Source organism: Candoia aspera, chromosome 1, assembly GCF_035149785.1.
Source record: "Candoia aspera isolate rCanAsp1 chromosome 1, rCanAsp1.hap2, whole genome shotgun sequence".
Classification (NCBI taxonomy): Eukaryota; Metazoa; Chordata; class Lepidosauria; order Squamata; family Boidae; genus Candoia; species Candoia aspera.
In genome coordinates this window covers 205,025,295-205,048,457 of record NC_086153.1, presented here as the reverse complement: position 1 = coordinate 205,048,457, position 23,163 = coordinate 205,025,295, and the positions used below count along the sequence as shown (strand labels likewise).

Sequence of the window (23,163 nt, the reverse complement as noted above, 5' to 3'; positions counted from 1 at the left end):
ACTGCCCCATTCAGACCCGGTGCAGAACCTGGGGGTCCTCCTGGACCCATGACTTCTGCTCGAAGAGCAGGTGGCAGTTGTGGCCAGAAGGGCCTTTGCACAACTTCATGTTGTGCACCAGCAACACCCTTTCCTGGAATGAGATGCCCTCCAAACAGTCACTCATGCCCTGGTCATCTCTCATATAGACTATTGCAATGTGCTCTACATGGGGCTACCCTTGAAGAGTGTCCGGAAGCTACAGCTGATCCAGAATGCGGCCGCGCAGCCTATCTTTGGTGCCCCTAGAAGAACACATATAACACCTCTGCTGCGCGAGCTGCACTGGGTGCCAGTTTGCTTCCGGGTCCAATTCAAGGTGTTGGTTATCACCTTTAAAGCCCTACATGGCAAGGGACAGGGTACCTGAGGGACCGTCTCATCCCCATTACATCGTCCCATCCCACTCAGTCATGCAGAGAGAGGTTCCCTAGTCCTGCCGGAACTGGTCTTGTCCCCTTTGGGTGGAATTAGATCTGCTGTTACTTGGATTTCATTATATTTTATATTTATATTTATTGATTATTGATATTATTATGATTTTATTGATTTTAAATTGTTTTATTGTGAACCGCCCAGGGTCCCCTGAGTGGGGGAGATGGGCGGTAATAAAAATATGATAAATAAATAAATAAAATTTTGTTGTAAGCCGCCCAGAGTCCCCTTTGGGGAAGATGAGCAGTGACAGAAATTTGAAATATAAATAAATAAATAAATAAAGTCTGTGCCTTGGGAACCTAGGGAGTAAGTTGAATTCTAGAGGAAGCTAGTTTTTGAGATTTCTCTAACGTTATTCTTTGCCTCTTTCAATCTTGTTCAAAAAAACTCTAGAATAATCTTGCTTTTTGTGAAGATGGGATAGTCAAGAACTTGACACCATCCTTTAATATTTGGTGCATAAGTCTTTCAAAGAACAAATAATAGTCTAATATTCTTTTTTTTCCCCCAAAAGTCCAGTTTCTTCATAAATTGATATATTTCAGGCATATAGTTTAACAGCACATTAACATCTTTAAATCTTAAGCCCCACACTAAAACTTTACGAAGAGCATTAAGAATATTCAACCAATATGGGATGGAATCATGTGTATGAGCTTTAAAATGTATTGCATCTTCATAAAAACGTAGTTAAAGAACCCTTTTTAAACATCCGCTGAGATGTTCAGTGAACCTGAAAAAACAAATTTCTGATAATAAGATCATGAGAAATATAACTGATACTTTTTAAAACCACTGACTTGTCAGAAATGGATACTCCAGTTTTTTTCAGACTTCTTGTAAATTATTTTAAACTTTGTAATGCTCTTCAGTTGTTGATGAAAGTGAATTGTTGATTTAGCCTTTAAAAATATTTGCCTAATACACCCCAAAGTATAGGATTTTCCAAGACTGCCAGCTCATCAGGACCAAATTAAGAACTTAACAAGCATTTTAACTGAATATGTTGCCATAAAATTTTAGGTGGGATGTGTTCTTTTTGTAACCTGTCAGACATCTTAGAAATACAATTAGCAATAAGATGACATAAGATATTTCACTCCATAATTTCAGGGAAAAAAGAGAGACCCTTTTATCCACCATTTTTAAATAAGATCTGTTCCAGGGAGTCATTTTTTTCTTGGTAAGAATCAAACTTTAATTTCTTTCACAATAACATCCAAATTTGATGAGTTCCCTTTAATGCTGGAAACAGTACTAAATTCTGACTATAATTAGAACTAAGTATTTGGCAGGATTTCAAAACTTCCAAATAATGTAACAGTATGGAAAAAGAGTTATTATTAATCTTATATGCATTCCAAACAAACAAAACAAATATGCCCTATGGTACCATTGAAAGGCTTGAAAATCAAAAACCCCATTTTCATATGGGAGTTGCAACTTGGAACTTAGAGGCATCTGTCATTCTGTAAGAATTTAATCAATAAGCTGTCAATTTGTTTAAAGTACCTAAGTGGAATTAACATAGACACCTTTCTTAAAAGATACATCAATTACGAAATTGTATTCATTTTCACTATGTTTATTCTTCCCAATAACCTCATGATTATTTTCAACCATCTATTGGTGGTGGTGGTGGTGTTGTTATTAAAAAATGGGACTTAAGCTGAAGTCACTCCAACCCCATGATAGTACATAGTACAGCATATTGGCTCTGGGACGGTTTCAAATGTTTATTAGTGGTTTGACTTGTCAGCGGCAACCGAGTGATCTAGCTTAAGAAGGCATCATAAATATTCTTTGCCTAGATTATACTGTTCAATATACACGTGCATGTATGTATGGGGGTTTTGAGGCCAAATTAAACCTGGTATTAATTGTGACCTTAGAAGCAACATCTCAACAGAATGGTATCACTTGGAAAAGAGAAGTTTAACTTTTCCTGCATTCCCCACAGTCCTATCAATTCCCACTGATGCAGTTGCTTTCCTTCCAAGAACTTGAAGCAGATGGGGGACGAGTCGTATCAGAGTTGTGGCTAAGAAGAAAGCAATAAACTCTCCCACCCTTCTTCCCTGCACCTGCTATTAATTGTTCAGTACCCATTTAGCTTCATATGTACAGTAGTTTGGCAATTGGGAAGGATCAGTTGAAGGTCTTCCCACCTGCTGAAACCTGTGGGGATGGTTGCACATATTTCCAAATGAGGAACTAGCAAGAGGGGGAGGTAAAATGCTAAGTATTGTTCAATATGAATCCGCAAATTGCCGTTACATAAGAAAATAAAAGCTAATAGTCGTTCACACAAGGGGAGAATTCTGATCACTAAAAATGTATATGATAGTTCAGGTTTATATACAGTTACTTTCTGTCCCTGTCATAGTCATCTTTGAGTCTCCAAAAGTCTTTGCAGTAGGATTGTTTACAAACATAATGTTAAATGTGCTTCTTTCTCATTAGGAAAGGCAAAATGTTAAATGTGCTTCTTTCTCATTAGGAAAGAATATTTGAGATTAGTAGTCTCTGTAATTATTTCAACAGTATTTTGAATTTTCTAAAATGTCTTGAATTTTAACAGGATTTCAATCCCATGTAATTGTCGTAAAAAAAAAAGTTCCCAACATCATCAGGGTATATTTCAATTCATACATGCACAAACACAAGAAAAATCCTTTGTCACGGAATACATGAAACAGTAAGCAGCAGTTGTTTTTGCTGAAATTTAGAAATTCCTGTAGAATGGAAGAAAAGAAAAAAAACAAAGTTGTTAATAACTGTTCTCTGCATTTTTTAGACAGTTTGATCTATTACAGGAATCAACAATAACTGCAATTTGGAGCAGTTTACCTATATTTTCATTGGGCCCTTTTGATCATGTAATAACTTGGTGTCAGCCCTTTGAGGTAGACCAGGTCAGGAAACAAACACCACATGAACTACTGGAACTCTATTATTATAGGCTATAATAACAGAATCTTGAAAGTCTGATGGAAATCCTTTTTTCTCCCTCTTACACTAAAGAGAATCAAGGTGGGACAGTGTTGAGTTTTTTCCGCACCATCTCCTTTCTAACCGGGCTAAGTCCTAATTTACATAATGATCATTGAATTCCTTCTTCAAGGCCATTTCCATACTCCTCTACATTTGAGATATTTCCCCCATAGAGCCTAGGATATCATTTCTGTTGTTTATTATTAACATTTATAAGATATCTATAAATAGATTCTCTTAGCATGATTAATTTATTTTAAATTAGAGCATGGTATTATAAAAATCAATAATTCTGAAAATACAATAAGATTCCAGTATAAAGGTCTGCATGATTAGAAGTCTAATACAGATATGGAGACATTCAGTATCTTCTGATTTAGGGAAGATGGTGCTTAGAAGAGTTGTTGTGTTTGTGAGAACTGGAGCTGAACCTAGTTTGAATGGAGTCATTTGGCATGGAATTTGAGTGATTTTTCTTTTGTTTTGGTGTGTCTGACTGACTAAATTTGATTAAATGATGTGGAAGAAGAGTGAGTAGCTGTAATGGAATGTGAGAATGACCTTGGGAGATGGAGGGAAGAGGAGAGATGCTGCCTAGAGAATGATCAGATAAGAGGAGGTGTATCCCGCAGCTGCATAATGGGAAGATAAAGAACTCAGAAAGCAACATCCCTAACTTATCAGGCTGTAAAAGAGGTAGCGGGAGATTTGTACTTTCAGACTTGCAAGATTGGTGTCAGCCTTCCCAGGCAGACCAGACAGGAAACATGACCAGGTGAGCTAATTCTACTTTATTGTAAGGCTACATTAACAGAATTTTGCAAGTCTGAAAGTACAAATCTCCCACCATCTCTTTTAGGTAAAGGTAAAGGTTTCCCTTGACGTTCAGTCCAGTCGTGTCCGACTCTAGGGGGCGGTGCTCATCTCCGTTTCAAAGCTGAAGAGCCGGCGTTTGTCTGTAGACACGTCCGTGGTCATGTGGCCGGCATGACTACACGGAACGCCGTTACCTGCCCACTGAAGCGGTACCTATTAATCTACTCACATTGGCATGTTTTCGAACTGCTAGGTTGGCAGGAGCTGGGACTAGCAACGGGAGGTCACCCCGTCACACGGATTCGAACTGCTGACCTTCCAATCGGCAAGCTCAGCGGTTTAACCCGCAGCACCACCCCATCCCATCTCTTTTACCATCTGATAAATTAGGGAGGTTCCTTTCTGAGTTTCTTTCTCTTCCCATTATGCAGTTGGGGGGTACACCCCCTCCTATCTGATTGTTATCTAGGTAGCATCTCTTCCCCTGTCTCCCAAGATCATTTCCACATTCCATTACTGTAGCCTATGAATAAGTTTTAAAATGTTACCTCTTCTCACCTGGAGGCAGTTTTAGCAGTACTGGTGGTCGACTTCAAGGGAAGGGCAGCTGGAAGCACCTACTGAGTAGGAAGTGAAGATGGAGGCCAGCATAGCAAGGCCTGATGGCTAGTGGGTCCAGGCTGTGGAGGTGGCTTTGTTGTGGCTCTGCCCATAGTTTTATTTGGCTCCACTGGATCCTCGGCTGGCTTCCAGAATGGGACAGGCATTTGGCCTTCACACACACATGCCAACAATAGTGAGAGGAGGTGTGGCTGGAATTTTATTCTTCCACCTATGCAAATAGGGTGATCTTGCTGGATATCCACTGACAAACTTATTGGTGCTTGAGATGTGCAGACCTGGGAGCAATTATCTAAGATGCAACAGGAAAAAAGTGGAGTAAGATCAAGTTGAAGGACTGGCTGTTACTGACCCAAGCCCTGTGGCTGCTCTGGCCTGTTGCACTCTGTGTCTTAGTTCAGAGAGCTGCTGCTGCTGCTGCTGCTGCATTTTTTCCCTCTCTTCATCTTTGTTCTTCACAGACTAAGAGTACTCTGGAGTGATCCAACTTTGATGTCGTCTACAACACACTTTTGACTGTACCTGTCTGAGGGCTGGGAGTGGAGGGAGGGCAGTGGGTGGGTGGGGTTGGGTGTGGATACTTGATAACCAATGACCGTACACCATCCCCAGGCTGCCAAGTGCTCAAATGGAAGAGCAATAGGGGAGGTTGCTGTAGTTAGTATTGAAGTGAGAGTGAGGGGTGTTTGGATGTGTCCCAGAACCTGGGAAGTGGGTAGGGTGGAGTCAGGGAGAAAAGGGGGCAGACAAGTTCCATTATCCATGATAGGCAGAAGATGATATGTCAGGAAGCTGGAGGCAGGCCACAGGGATGTCAGGACTGGTAGCTGAGACTTCTCCTGCCTTCCAGTCCTCAGGATTCATCCCCAAGGCCAGCTCATTGGATTCTTGGTGGCCCTGGACTTTAAATGCGTTTTTGTGGTAGAGTACTGTGGTAGGTAATAAGGCCGTTCTCATCCACAAACTAATTGGATAAGGCAGCTGACTTGGCATATGAGAGCCAGTTTGGTCTAGTGGTTAAGGCAGCGGGTTGGAAACCAGGAGACTGAGAGTTCTAGTCCTGCCTGGGGCACAAAAGCCGGCTGGGTGACCTTGGGCCAGTCACACACTCTCAGCCCAACTCACCTCACAGGGTTGTTGTTTTGGGGAAAATAGGAGGAAGAAGGAGTAATATGAATGTTCGCCGCCTTGAGTTATTTGTAAAAATAATAAAAGCAGGATAGAAAACAAATAACTAAGTAACTGAAATTTGGCTAGACCCAGAGGGAAGAGTTCCCCTCTTGGAGATGTGCCAACCTGTGTTTCAAGTCTAGCACCAACCACAATTCCAGGATGGGGGTGTGTGTGCAGGGGGGATGTAGCAGTTGTCATCTTGATGGCTTTCAGTGGCTTTGCTCTGCAGGTAGCCAGCTGTAAGACCCTTTGGGTAAAGTTGGGCTCTAGGGAGCAGTTGGGTTTGTTGCTGCTATATTATCATCCCTGTTGCCCAGTGATATCCCTGAGGGAGCTGCTAGATTTTGTCATCAGATTGGTGGTGGAGTCTCCACGGCTTACAATTCTTGGTGACGTGGACCTGACCCCTGTCATCAAGAGCCCAACACACCAGAGGTTGTACATTAGATGTAGTTTTTGTCTTGAGGCAGTTGTGACATGATCTGAAAGTGGAAGATGTTATTACACTACGGACAACCCACACTTTTTGGCTTGCTAGTGCTTCCTTCCCCCCAGAAAGGATGTAAGACCTATTAGATCAATGTGCCTCAGTTGACTAATAGACCATGAGGGGTTCCAGAGGATGCTTGGGGTTTTTCCTGAGGATCTGATGAGTCAAATCAAATAGTTTATTACAACTATGAGGCCAGAAAACAGCAATATAAAACCTACAGAGTTAATGAATGTACAGGTGCAGTATGTGTGTGTTTATACACATACATACAGGTACACATACATTTACAAGAAGTGTATGTATAACAAAGAATAAAAATATAAAAAATACAGTCAGGTTTCTCTTCAGATTGTATAAATCTTTCATCTTTTATCAAAGATCTGATGAGTAGTTCTGCTAAGACCTTAGTCACTTGCCTGGAATGGGCATGTGATGAGGAAAGATTGGAAAGATTGCTCCTATGCAGCCTCTCATGTGCATCAATCCCAAGCTATTCCTTGCTTCTCTGAGGTGCTTAGGAAGATGAAATGCCAGAAGAGATGCCCAGAGGGCCTTTGGAGGAAAATGAAGAGTAAATGTGACCAAGAACTCATATTAGGAATTACATCATAGTGATAACAAGTGGCAAAACGTAGCTATTTTTCTACTTTACTGCATCTGCAGATAGCCATCTAGTGGCCCTTTTCAGGATCGTCAAGCCTGCTATCCTGACCACCTGTTTATTATATCGATTCCCCCTTCTCAAGAGCCATTGCCAAATTTGTTAGGGAGTTTTTGTGTGGTCTCCAACTTTCCCATTTCAGGAAAAGTGGCTGAGAAGGTGATCATGCTGTGGCTTCAAAGGACCCTGGAGAAAACTGAATATCTAGAGCCCTTCCACAGTACTGAGACAGCTTTGGTTGCACTTGTCTCATGGAACTGGAATGGAGGAAGAGCACCCTCTGGTTCTCCTTGATCCTTCAGGGGCTTTCAATAAATCGACCATGGTATTCTTCTGGACTGCCTGAAGGCATTAGGACTGAGGGTACAGTATTGTACTGGTTCTCCTACTTTCTGTTGCATCATGTCCAATCAGTGTTGTCAGCAGGGGAGAGATGAGCCTGGGGCCCCTAATGTGTGGGGTACCCCAGGGATTAACACTCTTGCCTCTCCTGTCTACCATCCACATGAGGCTGCAGGGTGAGTTAATCTGCCGTTTTCCACTCAGGTACCATCCATATACTGATGGAACCCAGTTCTACATCTTGACCCCAGGCTGGCTAGACAATGCTGTCAAGGTCTTGGCCCCGTTGCTGGAGGGTGTGGGGGACTGCATGAAGACTCAGAGACAGATTCAGGCTCAGCTCTGACAAGACTGTGTGGTGGATATTTGGGCCACCTGGGACCAGAGATATTCCAGCTTTAAACCTGAATGGAGTTGCACTTCCCTCTTCAGCACTGGTGTACAATCTGGGTGTCTTTTTGGATTCACAGCTCCTGTTTAAAGAGCAGATAGCAGCTGGGGCAAAGAAGGACTTTGCTCAAACTCACCAGTTGCACCCTTACTTGGACCAGGAGGGCTTTTGGACCTGCTTTGGTCATGTCTTATATGGATTATTGCAATGCACTCTACATGGGGCTGGCCTTGAAACCCACTCAGAAGCTACAGTTGGTCCAGAATGCAGCAGCACAGGTAGTTATTGGCATGCCATTTCATGCCCTTGTAAACACCTCTGCTTTGTAAGCTGCAATGACTACCAGTAGGTGTCATGTTCTCATTCTAATGTCTGGTTAACATTGTAACGTTTCACATGTCATTCTCTGTTCCGTATCCCTTCACCCGGGGTTTTTCCATTCTGTTGCCCTCCCTTGTTTTGAGGGCTTGGAATGCTTGTTTGGGTTTGCGCTCCTGTTCAAGGTTACTTTCCCAGGCGCGTCTAACGGCATTCAGCACCTGGGAGGGGGAGCGTCCTGACGGGTGACGGGGCGGGACCTGCCCACAAGCAAGGCTTTTAAGTTTGTATTTGGCGCGCTTTTGCTCATTCTCAGCTTTCTCTGTATTTGCATACTATTCCTTTAATAAATCAGTTATCTTTAAGCCCGAGCTTGTGAGACTGAGTATTTGGGTTTAGGCAATCGTTACATAAAGCTGAGAATCATTTTTTTCATTTTCCGCTGGCCCCATCCAATCCTTGGATAAGAGGGAACGCTAGCGATGACAGAACCTCAACTTCGCGTAAGTGAGGGAGGCGAAGAGGAGCGGGAGGTGGCCAAAAGCCGGCCAGCGCTAACCTCGAGAGCGCAAAGAGCAGCACGTCGGGAGTTGCGAGATACCCAATTGGACGAGCTGCTGACATCCATACAGGAGAGTCTTAGGAGTGAACAGAGATCTGTTATGGAAAGAACCACGGGGAGGGGGTCTCCCCAATTGTCCTGGGAGCACGAAGTCCCCTTGTCACCGAAGGTGGTGATAACCAACCAACCCCCGGAGGAGCCGGTCACTCCGGCCCGTATGAGGGCATTGGAAGATAAAATGGATTTAATAGTGACGATCCTCAAGGATCTACCCAGAGAGGATCAGCCCAGAGAGGCAGAGCCCACCCCGGAGGATTGGGAGGAAGAGCCGTCACAGTACCCCAGGCACAGCACCCTGTCGACCCGGGGGAGAAGTAAGACTCGATCAGCCCATCAAAGGGGAGAGCGAGAGGCAAGACCTCCGAGGGATCGACCACCTGTGGGGGCTCGGCGTACGCTGTCATTCGCGGCACCGCCACAGCCAGCTGAGCCGGCAAGAACCTTCCCACCATTTGGAGTGAAGTTTGATGGGGATCCCGCAACGCTCTCCTTCTTTATTACGAATGCCAAGCATTATATAGAAGATTGGGGTCGGAACTTTCGGTCGGAACACGGCAAGGTCAATTTCATTGCCAACAAGCTGAGAGGAAGGGCAGCAGATTGGTATGTGCAACTATGCCAAGCTGAGGCAACTGAGTTAGAGGACTTTGATGAATTTTTGTGGGCACTCAAGGAGCATTTCGAAGACCCCCTAGCTCAAGAAACGGCCAAAAATGACCTGCGCAAACTCTACCAAGGGTCCCTCTCAGTTGCTAAATATGCGTTGGAGTTTAAAGCTTTAGCAGGAAAAGTGGAAGACTGGTCTGAGCCAACAATCATCGAATTGTTCAAGCAGGGGCTAGAACCCGAAATCCTTCGATGGGCGCTAGGCAGAGACGATCCCAAAACGCTATATGGGTGGATTCAGTTGGCGGGAAGCGCAGAAAATGCCCTACGAACCTACGCCCATACCAAAGAGCTTAGACAAACACGTCTTGCTAGAGGAGCGCGCACATCTGGACTTGCCAGCCGCCCCAAACCGAAAACCTGGGAAGAGGAGAGGGAGCAACGGTTCTCCAAGGGTCAGTGCCTCAGATGTGGGAAAGAAGGGCATCGAGCCACGTCGTGCCCGAGACGCCGTCCTGAGGAACGACAGACGAAACCCACGGTAAAGACGCCTGCTCCTGCTCCACCGCGAAAACTGAAGGCGGCCCTCGCAGAACTGGACCCCCCCGACCTACCCTTCGGAGAAGAGGAGGAAGAGTTGCAATTCCAGCAGCCGGCGGGAAAAGCCTACCACCTGCCCTGAAGGGCGCCCTAGGGCAGGTGGAAGAAACCGGGCGTAACCATGATTCGGTGAGTGGAAACTTCCCCACACTGACTGTTAAAGTTAAACTGAGCTCAAAAACCAAAACTGTGGAAGTGTGGGCCATGCTAGACTCGGGTTGCTCCCGTTCCCTAATGCACCCTGACGTGGTAGCAGCTCTCGAACTGCCCACGTTCCCTTTGGCAAGACCCATGATTTTCACCCAATTGGATGGAACTATGGCGGGAGGGAAAGCAGTCAATCTTTCCACGGGACTGGTTGCTTTGCAGATGGGCTCCCATCAAGAAAAGCTGCCATTTGTGGTAGCTCCAGTAGGGGGTCCTCTGGTAATCCTGGGAATGCCTTGGTTTGTGCAACAAAACCCTTTTATCAACTGGCTCCATAGAACTGTAACGTTTGCAGATGGATTTTACAAAGTACCCGAAAAGGACCTACTGGAGGACATGGAGGGTGGAGGGGTAGCGTATACTACTGTGCAAACGCTTCAACCTCTTGAAGGACTACCCAATCAGTATCAGGATTTTGCTGAAGTATTTGGGGAAAAAGAAGCGGATCGCTTGCCACCCCACCGAAAAACGGACTGTGCCATTGAGTTTTTACCAAATGTAAAATTGCCTCACCCGAAAATATATCCCATGTCTCCCAAAGAGCTTACCACGCTAAGGGAGTTCATTGACAAAAACCTGGCTAGGGGTTTCATTGAGCCGGCAAATTCCCCGGTAGGAGCTCCTGTCCTATTTCGGCCAAAAAAGGATGGGTCATTAAGACTTTGTACCGATTTCCGCGGGCTCAATGCGGTCTCAATATTAAATAAATATCCTTTGCCCCTGATCAAAGATATGTTATCACATCTGGCCAGAGGCAAAATCTTCTCAAAACTGGATTTGAGAGAAGCTTATTTTCGCATTCGCATAAGGAAAGGGGATGAGTGGAAAACAGCATTTAACTGTCCTCTTGGGGCTTTCCAATATAAAGTCTTACCTTTCGGTTTATCTGGGGCACCCGGGGTTTTTATGCAGTTAATCAATGAGGTCTTGCATGACCACCTATTTAAGGGGGTACTGGTATATTTGGATGATGTATTGATTTATACTGAAACCATGTCAGAACATATCCACTTGGTGCGTCAGGTATTGGCTAAATTGAAAAAAGCAGAATTGTACGCAAAACTGTCAAAATGTGCGTTTCATCAGTCGCAAATTGATTACCTAGGTTACCGAATTTCAGCTCAGGGCATTGAAATGGACCCTGCAAAAGTAGAAGCTATTGTGGCATGGGAGCCTCCCCGTACCAGGAGACAATTACAAAGTTTCCTTGGATTCTCTAATTTCTATCGGGCATTCGCCCAAAATTTTGCAGAAATCGCCCTTCCCCTTACCGAACTGTTAAAAACCAAAGGACAGGGGGATACGCGACGTTCGAAGAACCCAGGCGCGCTCCTTAAATGGACTCCAGCCTGTCAGCAAGCGTTCGAAACGCTCAAACAACTTTTTATCACAGAACCAATTTTACAGCATCCAAACCCCTCTAAACCCTTCGTGGTACAAGTCGATGCTTCTGATTTTTCCATAGGCGCAATTTTGTTACAATCTGACCAATCTGGCGCTTTAAAACCCTGTGCCTACCTCTCTCGCAAATTCACTGAAACAGAGAGACGATGGCACGTTTGGGAAAAGGAGGCTTTTGCTGTAAAAACGGCTTTAGAAACGTGGCGACACCTATTGGAAGGTACTTCCAACCCTTTTGAGGTCTGGACTGACCATAAAAACCTGGAAGCTCTAAGCACCAGCCGAAAACTCAGTCCCAAACAGCTGCGCTGGGCTGAGTTCTTCAGCCGCTTTGACTTCACTCTTAAATTTATCCCAGGCAAGAAAAACTTTTTGGCTGATGCACTCTCGCGCAGACCCCAAGATGCTGGCCCAGGGCCAACGGTCCAAGGCACCGTCTGGACCGACAAACAATTAAGTCTGGCAGCGGTGACTCGCAGCCAGACCCGAGCACAATCGACTCCGCCTCCAGCCGCTCAGCCTTCCAGCGGCCCGCCTCCCTTGTCAATTCCCTCCGATTTGCAACAACAGTTGCTCTCCCACCTTAAAACAGATACTTGGTTACAAGCCAACAGACACATGTTAACTTTCACCGATGATCTTGCCTGGCGCAACGATCGTCTCTATGTACCCGACGCAATGCGAAAAACCATACTCCAGCGCTGCCACGATGACAAGCTAGCGGGGCATTTCGGCTACGTGAAAACTTTGCACCTCGTTCGCCGCCAATTTTGGTGGCCCACTTTACTCAAAGACTTAAAGGAATATGTCACTGCGTGCCCTGTATGTGCGGCGATAAAGCGCAAACCAGGCAAGCCCCAGGGTCTCCTTCAACCCGTGGCCACTCCGTCTGTCCCATGGCAAGATATCTCCATGGATTTTATCGTTGATCTACCCCCTAGTCAACGAAAAACTGTCATTTGGGTCGTCAAAGACTTTTTCTCCAAACAAGCCCACTTTATCCCATGCGCTTCTATCCCCACCGCACAACAGCTGGCACGCCTCTTCCTCATCCACGTGTACCGCCTCCACGGTATCCCCGCCCGTTTGGTGAGTGACAGAGGCACACAATTTACGTCACAATTTTGGCGGGCATTTTTGAAACTTTTGGGTACGAAACAATCGCTTTCTACTGCTTGGCATCCGGAAACGGACGGATCTACAGAGGCGGTTAATTCTACATTAGAACAATACCTCAGAGCTTTTGTTAACTACCAGCAAGACAACTGGGTCGATCTACTCCCATTTGCTGAGGTCGCTTACAACAATTCCATTCATCAAACCACTGGTCAAGTTCCCTTTAAAACAGTTTTTGGACGTCAATTTGTTCCTATTCCTGAACTTCCTCATCCTCAACCACTCCCAGCCACCCTCGCTGGCTGGGCAGACTCTCTCAAAGATTCATGGTCTAATATTCTACTCGCTCTCCACCATGCCCAAGCCACCTATAAACGCCATGCTGATGCAAAGCGTTCCCCAGAACCATCCTTTGCAGTCGGGGATAAAGTCTACTTATCAACTAAGTTTATCAAGTCCCCACAACCCTCTAAAAAACTTGGTCCTAAATTTGTCGGTCCTTTTCCAATTGTTGCTCAGCTCAACCCTGTTACGTTTAAACTTGATTTACCTCACAACCTTAAACGTTTACATCCTGTTTTCCATTGTAGCTTACTCAAACCCTGCCTGTCATCGGACCGTTGGCATCCGCAACCCACTCCTCCACCTCCCCTCATGATTGACAACCAGCAGCACTTCGAGGTGGCATCTATTCTCGATTCCAGACGCCAGCGCTCTACTCTCCAATACCTCGTCCGCTGGAAACATTTCCCTCATCCTGAATGGGTTGCTGCTCCAGACGTGCATTCTCCTCGTCTCGTAGCCCAATTTCACTCTGCCTATCCTGACAAACCAGCTCCCTGATTTCTTTTAGGGGGGCAATATGTCATGTTCTCATTCTAATGTCTGGTTAACATTGTAACGTTTCACATGTCATTCTCTGTTCCGTATCCCTTCACCCGGGGTTTTTCCATTCTGTTGCCCTCCCTTGTTTTGAGGGCTTGGAATGCTTGTTTGGGTTTGCGCTCCTGTTCAAGGTTACTTTCCCAGGCGCGTCTAACGGCATTCAGCACCTGGGAGGGGGAGCGTCCTGACGGGTGACGGGGCGGGACCTGCCCACAAGCAAGGCTTTTAAGTTTGTATTTGGCGCGCTTTTGCTCATTCTCAGCTTTCTCTGTATTTGCATACTATTCCTTTAATAAATCAGTTATCTTTAAGCCCGAGCTTGTGAGACTGAGTATTTGGGTTTAGGCAATCGTTACAGTAGGCTTCTGGGTGCAACTCATGGTTCCAATTATTACCTATAAAGTCCTCCATGGCATGGGGTCTGTTATTTGAGGGACCATCTGTCTTCTGCAGTTTCTGCCCATCCTGTACAGTCAGGCAGAATTGGCATGCTTCCTGTCCTTTCCCTTAAAGAGTGTTACTTGATGGGACCTAGAAATCAGGCCTTCTGTGTTGCAGCATGTCCCCTCTGGAACAACATTCAGAGATTCATCTGGACCCCACCCTGATCTACTCAAAGGAGCTCTTAACATTTGGCTGTTCCCCCTGGCCTTGGACTAGCGTGGGTACGGGTCTCTCATGTTTTATATGGCTCTTTTTAGAAGTTGCGGGGGGGGGGCATGTCCGGATATATGTTATTCTTTTGCTTGTAGTTTTGGATTGTTTTAATACTGTACACTGTGTAGAGTCTCAATGAAGTCAGGTAGTCTTATAAAGTTATTTTTTTAAAAAAATCTCAATTTTTCAATGGAAAAAAAAATATTGAAGGTGGGCTGGGCTAAGTAGATTTTCTAGTGAAAACTGTTCCATAGCCAGGAGCTACAAATACCCCCCTTCCCCAGTCAAAGGGGTTCTCTTAATATCAGAATGAAGAGACACTCATAGGAAAGTCTCTGGGAATGACTTCCCATTGTGGCCACACTTACTAGATTAACAATAAGGCTAAAACTATGATCTTCTTTCTTCAAAAACAAAATGGCTTTGTGGCTTTCTAAAAACTAGCAATTGTATTACTACAAAAACTTCCTGTGGATCACAATGTACTTCCCAAGATGCATAGAATATATAGTAGTTCTGTAGGATCATTGTACGTGCTGTTGCTAGGTAAGAGAAAGGAAATGGAAATGGAAATGGAAATGGGGTGGGGGGGAGAGTAAGTGATCAAACTTCTATTGCTTTAGAAGTGACATGAAACAAGTGTAAGGCGTTCCCAGTTTTCACATTCCCCTGTGTATTTTCTTTGTCAGGCTATTTCACAATAATTGAGGAAAGCATGAACTTCTCTGTAATACAGTGGTGCTTAAAAGTTTGTGAACCCCTTTGAATTTTCAGTATTCCTGCATAAATAAGGCCTAGGACATGATCTGTTCTCCACACAAGTCTGAGAACAGATCACATTTTAGATCACTTTTATGCAGAAATATTGAAAATTCAAAGGGGTTCACAAGCTTTTAAGCACCACAATAAGTCACAGTTTTATCAAAGATTTCAATATTTATTTATTTATTTGTTCATTCATTTATTGGTTAATTCATTATCAATTGTAGTAATAGTACTCTTTCATGGTAGAGTTTTCATTGCTGATTATTTCCTGAATGTTCCAGTAAACAAATTTAAATGAAGCACTTTAGGAAACCATTCTATATACTAAAAATAATGTGGTCACATTACTTAGTACTTTACCATGAAAGCATAATCTACAGGTTTAATTTGATTTCTCATTTTTTTTATATTTTCTTCTAGAGAAGCTCAGTCTAAATGACTTCCTCTATATCTGGATTACTATTGCTCCTTGTGCAAAGGAAGACAATTCAATTGTATACTCTTTAATTCTTTCCATTCTTCCTACATGACAGCAGCTCTTTTAAGTTGATTTTTATATGGTATATTTCAAAACAGAAATGCAGATGAGGATAATAAAAAAAAATGGTGTTACAATAGCGGATCAGGTACCAGGGCTATATATTCAGTTGTCTGTTGTTTTGATAAGCATGTAGATAAAAAATTCTTTTGTGTTCTGTTTTTGTATTAGGGAAATATTGTGTGGAGGAGAGAATCCATATTACTGGTTAATGACCTCTAAAGAAAGCAATATGGACAAAAGCTATCATGATCAAAATGAATTTAATTAGAATTCATTGGACTTTGTTTTCTACCTTATGAGGAAGACACTAATAGACATATTGTAGCATTTTGAATTCAAGACATTTTGTATGTGTGTTTATGTCACACACTGTTGCATCGATGTGGAAATAACTTGCTTCCACCCTAATCCTGTCTAGAAAAATGTCTCTTGTGTCTCTTGATAATACATGGATTTTCCTTTAAGATAAAGGTATGTGTGCCTTTGTGTATTCTATTTTGTGCTAAACAAAATAACTCCAAAATTTAGGTGCAAGCGAATTTCTTTGAATCCAGTGAGTTGAAACTTCAGGTCAATACTTATTTTCAGTGCTCAGTTCAGATCCAGGGAAACTCTAAGCAGCTTACCTCCCTCTCTTTACAGTATGAAGGTTAAAGTAAATGAACAACATTTGCATTACACTTAGAACAACCCCAGTGCCAAGGGACCAACACAATAAATATGCCCATAAAAGGAGGAGCTCACCACACATAACAGATCTGCTCCCAAGGCCTCTGGAATAGCCACACTGTTAAGGCTTTCTGGAAAATCAGGATGTTAATTTGACCAGGGGGAGGAGTGTTCCAAGGAAAGGAGGTCACAACAGGAAAGGTCATCATGGTCCCTGTAGTTTATGTCCTATAAGGGAAGGGGGCCTTGAGGGATCCCACCATCGCAGAACTTACTGGACAGACAGAAGCCACTGGGAAAAGGAGGTCCTAGGGCATCCATGCCTTAAGCCATGAAGAGCTTAAAGGTGACAATCAGTATGTTGAATTGTGTACCCAGAAGGAAACTGTAGCCAATACGGTTCTCAAAGTAGGAGTGTTAATGGGAAAACTGTTGCTACATTCTGGATTAGTGGAAGCTGCTGAGGGATCTTCAAGGACAGCCCCATGCGGACCTCTTTCCAGTAATCCAAATTAGGATTATTATGAGGATATAATGAATGAGTCACTGTAAGCAGAACCTCCCCACCTACAAGAGAATGTAACTGATAACCCCGATGTAACTGCTGCCAGCTCTTCAGACAGGATCTGCAAGTCCAAGGGCACTCGTCCTGCCAGGTTACAAGGCAGATCATCTCCCCCAGAGGCTTCATATAGCATATCAATCCCTGAAGTACCTCACAGTACTTTTAGACCTTTAGGATGCCTCCCCCTGCCTCTATCAGTGACTGTAACTACCCCCTCAAGAAAGAAGAGAAACACTGCAAAACAATGTCCTCCACTCCCAATTTTTGGAGGCAGACCAGAAGGTTACCTCAATCAATGGTATCAAAAGCCACTGAGGGATTCAGCAAGACCAGAAAATTCACAGTTCTACTGACCTAGTCTGGATCACCAAAGGTTATCCACAAGAGCTATCAGTATGGACTTGGTATGATTTCCAGGCCTGAAACTTGACAGAAAGGGATCTAGATAATCTGTTTCTTCAAGGGCTTTTCATAGTTGCAGACCATCACCTTCTCAACCAACCTCCCTATAATGGGAAGGTTGGAGACTGGATGATAGTTGTCTTATATTGCCAAATCAAGTGACGGCTTCTTGAGGAGGAGGTATACCATAGCCTCCTTCAAGGCAAGCAGGACTATACAGTTTTTACTAGCATCTCCACTGAAACCACTTAAGAAGGTTGCTCTCTTCTGTTTTGTCACAGTTGCCATTGGAAGAAATTGAACTTAAATGTGTTCCAGTTTGGTATGGCAGGCTGCTGCTTAGGGGGCTGAATTTTTTCTAATTCCAGCTATTGCCTTAACTGTTTATCATTGTATTGCTGTTTGAATGTGGGTGTGTTTCTCCTTTTATTCTACTTGCTTTCTCCTTTTTTGGTCTCTGACAATCAATGTATTTAGAATTGCAGTTGTATTTATAATTAATTTTCATGTGATTATAACCTTTGATGACAATTTAATTTATTAAAGATACATTCTGTATTTGTGCTTCTATTTATCTGCATACACACATTCATGCAAAAAAGCAGCTATTATATGCCTGTTAGTTTGGTTTCCTTGTTTTTTTTTCTTTTTGAATTGTAAATGAAGCTATATATTTAGTACAAAATATTACTGAAATCATTTATTTTGGAGATTTTCATTTCTTCCACCTCTGATTTTTTGCTGAGTTAGTTTTAACTAATTTAAATCAGTAAGAAAAAGATTTAGCCCAGTAACTATTCAAAATATTTTATTACTTAAATTCATATTTTGTTTTCTTTTTTAGATACCAGCTGACTGAATTCTTGCTCTTATTATTGCAGAAGTCTGTACTAGGCCTTCTCTTACCATGTGATATACTCTCACATTGTGTTTCTGTTCATGCCAGCATGGATGTGTGTGCACTCACAAATAAAATTGTTTTTGCAACTCTAAATAAACATTAAATTTTATTTATGAACTGTGAAGTGAGTTTTCATGAACAGTGGTTTACTTCTATAAATCTTTTCCAGATAATAACAACAATGATAGTCGTAGTAGTAGTAATAACATTGTACCAATCATAAAACTGCTGTGTATTGTTATTGAATGCCTTCAACAAAGAATGTGTTCTTTAAAAAAGAAATCACCAAAAAAAATCCTTCAAAGAAAATCATTCTTTAAGAAAAGTGTATGTTATAGAAAGTCCATTTTATATTTGCCTGTTATTATGCTCGTGTTTTCACAAATATTATTTCAGAAACAACTAGCAAGTTATTAGTTTTTGGCAACAAAATGGCACAATGCTGAGAGATGATAACTACTGTCAGAAGAGTAGAGTTAACAATGGATAGAAAATTCCATTTGCTCTTCTATTTTTTAAAAATAAACTTATTGTTACTAAACATTACAGTAAGGAAGCAAAGATTACTTCCAGCATGTATGCAGGGACAATTGAATACATAAGAATCCAATAGAAAGCCTTAATTTCTGTGGATATGCATTGCAAAAATGGACTCTATCTAATTATGCTGCATTATAGTAATTCCATTAAAGTTATGCTTCAAATAAAAATTTGTTTCCTAATACAAAAAGTGTATCATTTTTGTTCTTGAATAGAAAGATACCATTGATTCTGTAAAGCATGAGGAAGTGGCAGAGTCTTCCAATCTGTCAGCCTGGCCTCCTGTTTGTTAGCTCCTGACCCCTCCTAGGTTGTCAGGGCAGCTTGGGAGGTGACCAAGGGATGGGTCCATGTGATGGGATCATCCTCTTTTGAGGGAGGAGGTGGTCGCTCTGGCCTTGAAGGAGTTGATAGTATGTCTCCTCAAGAGGCCATTATTGGACCCCTCCATTCTGGACAACTGTTGTCCAGTTTCCAATCTTCCCTTTGTGGGAAAGGTTTGGAGAAGGTGGCCAGATGGCAGCTACAGAGGATCTTGGAGGAAACAGTTCATCTGGACCCATTTCAGTCTGTTGTCAGACTAGGACAAAGTACAGAGACACCATTGGTCATGCCGATTGATGACTTTTGGTGGAGTTGGAATGGGAATGATGTATCCATCGTTGTGCTCCTTGATCTGTCAGCAGCTTTCAACACTGTCAATCACAGTATCCTGGACCAGCTGCAGGGGTTGGGAATGGGAGGCACTGTGTTGCACTGGTTTGCTTCTTTCTTCAGTGGTCACTTCTGGTTAATGTTGACAGGAGGGGAGATTCGTACCTACAGTCCCTCAGTTGTGAGGCTTGAGGTCATCTGTCAGTTTAGGATCCAGTATTATTAGTATGCTGATGATACCCAGATACACATCTCAGCCCTGGGCTGTGCAGGTAAAGCTGTCAATGTACTGACCCATTGTCTGGAGGCTGTTCATGTTGGGATGGGGAAGAACAGACTTTGGTTAAATCCTGACAAGACTGTATGGCTGTGGCTGTGGGCTCTCCTAGGTCAGGGTCATTTCTATAATTGGTCTTGGATGGGTTCCACTTCCCCATTTGAGACTGTGGTGCAACTTAGGTGTCCTCCTGGACTTGCTGCTACTGTTCAAAAACCAGGTGGCAGCTCTAGCCAGGAGGGCCTTTTCACAAGTTCATCCTGCGTGCCAGTTGCACACTTTCCTTGACTGGGAGGCCCTTCAGACAGTACTGAGGTCACCTCACAACTGGACTATTGCAATGCACTCTGTCTGAGGCTGCCCTTGAAGCTCATCTGGAAGGTACAGCTGGTTCAAAGCACAGCCGTGCAAGCAGTATTAGGCACTTCTCGTTATGCCCCTGTGTCATTGCTGCTTCATGAGTTGCATTGGCTGTGAGGTGGCTTCCAGGTGCAATTCAAGGTGTTGATAGATATAAAGACCTCTATGGCATGGGGCCTGGTTATCTGTGGGATTGCATCTCCAATTGTTTCTGCCCTCCTGGCATGTTCAGGCAGAGTGGGTGCATTTGGGGTCCCCTCAATTAAACATTGTCATTTTATGGAACCAAGGAAGTATGCCTTCTGTGTCACTACCCCTGCCCTCTGGAATAGCATCCCCCCAGAGATACATATTGCATCCACACTCTTGGAGTTTTGCAAGGCCCTTAAGACCTGGATCTGTTCCTGTGGAGCCCCTGTCATGTTTTTCTTGATATTGTTTTTAGTCCAGGTTGCCATGTTTTTAATTGTACATTTGGTTACTGTATGCTACCCAGAGTCTTCTGGAGTGGGCAGCCATTATAAATTATCATCATCATCATCATCATCATCATCATCATGTATTGTGAACTCTCATTTCTGAAAGAAGGACAAAAAATTATGTTGCTAAGTAGCTAATGTTGAAAACTACATTCATGCTGTTATTTTTTTCACTGTTAAAAGCCTGACACTGTCCACAGTCCAATTCTGACCAATTCTCAGGGTTACTTTACACACAAAAATTGACTTGGTTTGACAACTATTTTTAGCTGAAAAAAGTGCTTTGTGTCTGTTTAGGATGGTAGCTTGTTTTTTTAATATTAATAGACAATTATGCATATTTGTTCTTTATTACATTTCAGTCACAGATGATAAGAATACAGTTGAACTTTATTTCCAATTATACCATTAAAATAGTAATCTGCAGGTGGCAGCACCTAGGTAAGATTGGTTGATCTTGAAAGTTTTGCAGGGTCAGCCCTGGTTAGAATTTGGAGGAGAGACCATCAAGAATTCCCAAGGCTATGAACTAGGCTGGGGACTTTTTTAAAAAACACACTTTGAAGAAAGTGCTGCTATAATAGTGCCGAGACAGTACCACAGCTGTGTCTCTGTCATAACCCAGAACCAAACTTGAGTCAAGGGAAACTATTAAATCAAGTGTGGCCTAGAAGCTCCTGAAATGACATTGCAGGACTCACATATATATCACACCAACTAATAACAGGCTTTGCTGAATGTATGTATTGGGCAAACAGAATCATTGTGTTTGGTATTTGCCCTTTCTGGCAGTGTGTGTTTGCTTCTGCTGTTGCCCAGGTTTTGCCATCTTCTGTTCCTTGTTTTTATCATTGTGTCATTTTATTACTCTGTGTATTTTTATTTGTAATCTGTCCAGAGTCGCTAGGAGTTGGGCAGTATAAAAAATTAAGAAATAAACAATTCATTGTATTTTCTGAACTAGGACAATGGCTTGATCAACAAACCATTATTAAAACAAGCCATGGTGTGACTCCAACCACAGAATTGGTTGCTGTTATGTGCTCTGCCATTCAGTGCCAGAGCAGGTAGCAGCTTTGGGCCTAAGTACAGAGTTGTTCCCCAGTGAATAGCAGTTAATGCCAACTCTGATCCTCATTATGCTGGTATCTAGAAGCCTTGCTGGACTTTTTTTTTCTTCCTTACTGGAGGCATAAATTTTAAAAACCTGAGAACTGACGAAGTCTAGTTATGTACAAAGCCCAGAGACAATTAAGAAAAGGAATATGCAAATAATGGGAAAGTGGCCTTGTTTGGTCTTGACTAAGCATATAGCATGAACTCAGCCATTGTGGTTTATAAATAGTTTATGTTGAAGTGATCACTGGGAACCCAACCTTTTCAACAAATACTGGGTTACCATACTGTGAGCACCCAGTCATAAGCTATACATGCACAGGGCATCTTGCCTAATGACTCGGTTAACATGGATATGCTGCCATTTTGGACCTCTACCTCCACTGTGCACAGTGTTTTAACTATGGGTGAGACTACACAGCTTCCTTGCCCTGGCACAAGGATAGCCCACTAACCATTTCCCAAGCATGTTAATATGCCTTTGCCTGTATGTCAGTGTCCTCCCACAGCTAAGGCAGTCCAAGGATAGCTTAGGATACTGCACTCTGGAAGTAGTATTTTCCCATCCCACCTCCAGAACAGCATGCTGGTAATGTAGGATGCATATATGCACACCAGAGAGATGATATGCTCCATACTCCCAATCTTGTGACTCCATTGTTTCCTGTAGGGCCACCTCATCAGTCCGGTCTCTGACTTCTTCATCCAGACCTCATTCACTACTGGCTGTGATAGGAATTGGGTCCCCAGCACTTGTACATCTTTTTTTTTTTATTCTTTCCTTTGTAAATGGGTTGATTAAGTAGTCATCTGTCAATGTGCAGAGCAGGTGCCCCTGACATTGACCACATTGTTCACAAGTTCATGAACACTAGATTGAAAAACTCTGTTCTTTGGGTTGCAGTGTATGCTGTTTGTTTGTTTGTCTCTTGAAATGGTTGACCTGGCAAGCAGTCAATAAATTTTTGAAAACCTCTTAACTCCATGCTGCTGCACAGGATCAAATAGTTTAGTGGTCAACTTAGAGAGCACTAAACCCATCCCTCCTTTAAGCCATATAATTGAAATTGTAATTCAGATCAGACAATCTTTACTGTGTTCATTAACCAACACAGAAAATGCAATTTGAAAACCTTAGCTCTTCTACTTCTGTGGCCTGCGTATGCCTGTACACATCTGGATGACCCCTAGATTGCAGTCAAGAGATGCAGACATTTCTAACTCTTTGCTGCCTCTTAGTGATTGAAAGATCAAACAGTTTACCAGCAGTTGTAAGGAATAAAAGAAAATTGGTTAACACTACAACAGGAAAGTAACAAAATATAGTATACAAATAACAAGAGTGCTGAGTGTGCCACTTGGAGGAGTCTCCATGTAGTGGATGATGTTAGGCAAGGTTAGAATTTCAGCTGTGGCAACCACCAATTACACTTGTTGGTATGTCCTGCATTAAAACTAGTGTATATGGCAGCAGTGTAACAGAGAGTGCAGTAGAGGTGCACTGTGGGGGCAGC

General features: G+C 43.0%; 1 protein-coding gene across 2 annotated transcripts in view; it reads left to right on the top strand.

Moving 5' to 3' along the window:
• Positions 1-23,163, top strand: part of MBD5 (methyl-CpG binding domain protein 5) — a 171,862-nt gene that overhangs the window by 95,738 nt on the left and 52,961 nt on the right. The gene's annotated exons all lie outside the window — the stretch shown is intronic.